This window comes from Mustela nigripes, chromosome 16 (assembly GCF_022355385.1).
Source record: "Mustela nigripes isolate SB6536 chromosome 16, MUSNIG.SB6536, whole genome shotgun sequence".
NCBI classification, from domain to species: Eukaryota; Metazoa; Chordata; class Mammalia; order Carnivora; family Mustelidae; genus Mustela; species Mustela nigripes.
Genome location: NC_081572.1, coordinates 15,637,698 through 15,643,697, shown reverse-complemented (window position 1 = coordinate 15,643,697; position 6,000 = coordinate 15,637,698).

Genomic DNA, 6,000 nt, shown 5'->3' with positions numbered 1-6,000 from the left:
GAGCCAAAGGCAGCCACTTAAACTGAGCCATCCAGGCGTCCCCCTGCAGTTCATTTTAAATGCTCTCTTAGTGTAACTCAGAAATGGTGGTTTTCCACAGCAAACACGCATCTGGATGGAACCCTGGCCCCCTTACAAATTGAACAGTCCATTTAGAAGCAAAATAATGATGATGATGATGATAACGAAATCAAACAAACCAGCCCCCACCCTCTCTTGTTTTATTTCCTTAGGAAACAGTTCAGGTTCAAGGTCTAGTCTGAGGAGGGAATGTCTCCTTTCTTGGCCTGTTTCTGGATAGGCAGGGAGACAAAGTCCCTTTTCCTTTCTCTGTGACAGGGCTGGGCCTAGGCTGCACAGAGTTCCAGGCAGAAATGTCGGCCAGGGAGCAGGGAGGGACCTGGGGCTTCAATGGCTGTGACCCTCCCTTGAAGTCACTAAATGATGAGCAACTGTTACCGTCAGGCATTAGGGTAGAAAGGTGATTAAGGAAGGATCCCAGAGTGGCACTGGGCTAGCTCGGTCAGTAATATTCTCATTCTCACGGTCATGAGTTCATGCCCCATGTTGGGTGTAAAGCTTACTTAAAAATTTAAAAAAAGGTCCTGGAGACCCCCCACACTGACCACTAACTATATAGATATATACTATATCTATATAGTATATATCTAGATATAGATCTAGTATATATTCTATAGATATATAGTATATATCTAGATCTATAGTATATATACTATAGATATAGATCTAGATATATACTATAGATATAGATATATAGATATGTATCTAGATACATATCTAGATATATCTATATATATGACATAATAAATGCTATATTCACAGCAGGAATAAAGTGTTAGGTGCACAAAGAAGGGGAGTGGGAATGGCTGCGGTGGTTTCTCAGAGCGGTTCCCAGACCAGCAGCACCAGCCTCACCTGGGAAATTAGAAATGCAAAGGACAGGCTCCACCACAGACCCACTGAATCAGAAGCTCTGGAGGGGGGGACAGAGTGGTAAGAAGCAGCCCCCAGGTGATTCTAACATAAGCCACAGTCTGGGAATCACGTTGCAGCCAGCCTCTTATTTTTGCAAACAGAGTTTAACTGGGAATGGCCATAGTCTTCACTTACATATCATCTGTGGCTATTTTCCTGCTAGCCCGTAGAGTTAAGTAGGTGCATCAGGGACAGTAGCCTGAAATAGTTCCTGTATCTGGCCTTTTTCAGAAAAAGTTTGCTGCCTCCCGAGGAGTGGGGGTGAGGAGAGGCTGGTCCCCTGCTCCCTCACCCCTCTCCTGTGGCTGGTGCTGCTGGGGCCTCTGGCCATCACACTTCAGGCTGATGGTGCTGGGACTCAGCTCTAGTTTAGAGACCTCCTGAAAACTGTATAAACAAAGTCAATTTTATGTATCATAAATACATATTGGTTAACACAATTAGGAAGATGGTTTTTTAAAAGTCAAATGAGCAAAAAGAAGAAGTCCTCATTCCAGGAAGCCCCATGTTACTGTCTGACTGTCTGACATCAAGCACTGTGCTTGATGCTTTAGGTATACCCTTCTGGATGGGTATTGTGCCCCCATTTTACAGATGAGGAGGTTGAGGCTCAGAAGGAAAAGTAACCAGAGAGAGTTCAGCTGCATAGAGCTTGAACAGGATCCTGGGGTCAACCTTGCTCCTGGTCAGCTTCCAAAACAATGTCCCCAGTGTCCCTCAGTGGACTAAGGGACACTCCCCAAGAATCTGTTAATGTAACATACTTTTCATACTTTCTCTAGTGGAAGAGATAAACGAGCAGGTGCTGGAAAACCAAACCCAGGCCTACTTCCTGGGGGTGTTCTTGGGGGTGGGGTGTGCTCCAGGGAGCACAATCAGGGGAGGGAGAGGAGACGGAGGGCCCACGAGGGCACAGAACCACCTCCCCCTGCACCAGCCCCATGGGGCAGCATGCAAATTCTGCATCAGTGCCAGGTGTGAGGCCGGCCTTCAGGCAGTGTGAACACCCGAGGCCTCCCAGCGCCCTTCCCTTTCCTCAAGTATCTGTACAGCAGGCGGCAGGGCCTCTGCCCAGCTCGTGGTTGTCAATGTGGGGGTATGTATAAGGGCACCCCAGGGAAGAAGAACCTCTTGGTCAGGCAAGTCTTGTGTCCATGTGTGAGGAAAGAAGACCCTACCAGGGTGTTTCTGGCTCTGATACAGGAGTGGAATAGATGCGCTGGTCAGTAAGATGCCAAGTTTGCAGTCCAACTGGGAAATCTGTTACCATGTGATATCCTGGCAACACTGATGCTAGAGACTGAACATCAGAACAAAAGTAAAATCCTGCCACCCCTTAAGCAGCCTGGGAGTTGATACACCATTGTCTTGGTGGCAAAAGCAGCAACTAAGGAAGTTTTTTTTTTTTTTTTTTTTTAAGATTTTATGTATTTATTCATGAGAGACAGAAGGAGAGAAAGAAGCAGAGGGAGAAACAGCCTCCCTGTGGAGCAGGCAGCCCGACTGCAGGACCCGATTCCAGGACTCTGGGTCATGACTGAGCTGAAGACAGACACTTAACCGACTGAGCCACCCAGGTGCCTGGAAATCCCCTCTCCTGTACACAGTTATCTGTTTAGGAAGATTTAAAAAAAACATTATTTTTTGTGTTTTTTCAACAAAAAACATTCTTAAACAAAAGAGCCTGGGATATCTGGGAAAAGCTTAGAAGTTAAAATCTCTGTTTTGAGGAGACTAAAGATAAACAGCTTTCTTTCATCAAACAAATTGGTAACTGTGACCAGACATTTTTATTGTTAATAAAGTATTAAAGAAGTATTTATTTATTTGAGAGAGAGAGAAAGAGGGAGTGCTGTTATGGGATAGGGGAGGACTTCTTCCCATAACCTCAAGATCATGACTTGAGCTGAAATCGAGTCAGATGCTTAATTGACTGAGCCACCCAGGTGCCCCTGACATGCCTTTTTTTTTTTTTTTTTAAGATTTTATTTATTTGACAGAGAGAGATCACAAGTAGGCAGAGGCAGGCAGAGAGAGAAGAAGGGAAGCAGGCTCCCTGCCAAGCAGAGAGCCCGATGCAGGGCTCAATCCTAGGACCCTGGGATCATGACCTGAGCAGAGGCTTTAACCCACTGAGCCACCCAGGCGCCCCCTGACATGCCTATTTTAAACAAGCTTCTTTGAACAAAATTAATAAGCATCTAAGCATCTTCTGAGTGTCTTCTACATACTGGCTTTATGCTAGTCTCTCTCTCTAGGTTACCACATCCCAGCCTCCCAGCAACTCCGAGGGGCCCCTTTAACAGTTGGGTGGCCAGAGCTCAGTCAGGGGAATGACATTGGACTGGGCCGCACTGACAGGGAGGCAGAGTTTTGAACCAGGTCTTATAACTCTGATTCTTGTATTGCTTTCACAGCATCACATTTACTCTGCACCAAAATCTGGATTAGGGAAAGAACAATGGGAGACCAGGCAAACAATATCTCTATAGTCTGTGGATGGCTTCAAATCAAGAGGGGACCTGGATGGCTCCCTCAGTTAAGTGTCTGACTCTTGGTTTCAGCTCAGGTCATGATATCAGGGGCCCGGGGTGAAGCCCCACATTGGGCCCCATGTTCAGTAGAGCGTCTGCTTAACAATTCTCTCTCTCTCCCTCTGCCCCTCCCCCCACTCACATGTTCTCTCTTTCTCTAAAATAAATAAATCTTTAAAAAATACCAAGATACAAAAGTGTATTTTAGGGTGGCAGTTCTTGGACCAGATGGAACCACGCTGCCATCAGTAATGGACCCCGGGCTACTGGGAAGATTGTATAGGCTGTAGATTGTGTGCAGTTTTCTGGGCCCAGTTGTGATGTCAGCTTCTCTTTCCCTGTTGCAACTATTGTTTTAGGGAGATCTTGCCTTGAAAAATTATTTCATTTTTGCATTTACATGATTTTTTTTCTTCCAAATCTCAAAAAGCTTTATTGTGTTAACAGGTTTCATCCTTAGAGCAAGCTTGGGAGGAGGACAGGTGTTAGCTGTCAGCTTGATATATAACACTTTAGGAAAGTTACTTCAATTTCCTAAAGTCTCATGCTAGTAAATGTTAAAGCAGAACCTAAAACCCGAGGCCTCACCAAGATACCTGCAAAACCCTGAGAAGAAGACTTGGAAGACTCAACAAGTGTAGGCTGAGATCAGCCACCTACAAAGAAGCAGAGTTGGCTAAAAATGGGCGATCCAAATGTCTAAGAAAACGTAAGCCTCTACATTGCTTGTGGTTTCAGAAGAGCTGTGATCTGCCCACCCAGCACCCAAGAGAGAAGTCTAAAAAGCAGGGCTTTGGTGTCATTCTATACCAGGGACAGACCAACACCCTGGCTTTTTAGAAGACAGCGTCCTGTTTCGAGGAATTGGGAACAGCAGCTGAATGTAGCTCACCATGGTGGAGCCAGGAAGTTAGCCCAGTCATCCCCCTGTCTTGTGGAGGAACCTTGTGGTGTTGGTTTGCCTTCCTGAGTAGCTTTTCTGTGAGGAAAGTCAGCTGGTCAAATGTTGCTGCTTGGCGGTCATGTTAAAGTGAATCAACATCATGGGTGTGTACCATTCTCTCCATATTTTGATTACATTCTTCCTGAGTTAGATGAGCTCTGAAGCAAGGGACCTGAAGACCAAGAACCACATTCTAGGTGATGATGAATTTGATAAGAGTCTTACTTAAATAACTACCCAGCCGTCCATGGGTAAACCTTCACAGGAAGTGAAAACTAGCTGGCAGATGGGAAAGATGGGGGAAAATAAATATGGGATCATGAAACAAGACACCAGAACGAGGTGGAGTAAAGTTAGAGTTAATTGAACTAAAGTAAAAGTGTAGGTGGAATCTGGGACAGGCCAGGAAGGGCAGAACAGAGCACTTGGGCCACCTGAAACAGCCTAGACCTAGACCCAGTGGAGCGGGGGTGTAGGGGGTAGGGCGGGGGCACTCTGGACCCAGATGTTCTCTGGGAGAATTATGATTCAGCTGCCTATGAGCTGACTGGGGACCTCATACCTCTTCTCTACTCTCTCCTTCTCATCTGTATGGTGGGCCTTCCTCAAGGTTGAAAGGATTAAATGTGATAATGAACATGATCTCATTCTGGTGCCTGCCCTTAAATGCTCAGTAAGTGCTTTCTGTTATAATCCCTATCCTTTGGGATTAGACATTATACACAGGCTCAAAACTGTTGAAATGCACTACAGCATTAAGTACCCCATTACACCAGAACCTGGCTGCAGTTGTGGCCCACCTGTGTTCTCTGCTCTGTAGCATGTGTCTATCACGCACAGTTTGGAAAGCCCAGAAACACTTTTGATGACATTGGCCTGCAAGTTCAGGGCCCAGCGCATTTTCATTCACTGTTCTCTTTCCCTGGAAGGCTCTACCCCTAGATAGTGACAGGGTTTGCACCTTCATTTCCTTTTAGGCACGTGCTCAGATGGCACTTTATGGGAGGAAAAGCTCTGCTGGATCTACCTGCCTACAGAAAGTATCATCTTAAAAAAACAAAACAAACAAACCAACAAAAAGCATCTACACTACCTCCAGGGCCTAGGGTTCTATTCATGTTTCCTACTTGTTTTCTTCTCATACACTCATTACCCTTGACATACAGTCACATGTTTATTGTGTGTTTTTCCAAGTGGCGGGCACATAAGAGCAAGCATTTGATTTGGGACTGTGCTCTTTTTACTCCTCACTTACTTCAGAAGCCTAGAATGGTTGTCCCTTGAAAGTGGTGAGAGGCTCTTTTCTATCATAGAAGGGTAGCTATTTGCCAGTTATATCCCATTATCATATATACACAGAAGATAGGATGCACTTCATGGGATGTAAAGACCTGTGGTCAACACCAGTGGGGGTATATGATGGAGTGCATTCCAGGTAGAGGGATAGTAAGTGCAAAGGCCCTGAGGTGGGAGCAGACAGGTTGAAGTGGAGGAGCTGGGGGTAAAGGTAGAAGAGGATAATTCCAA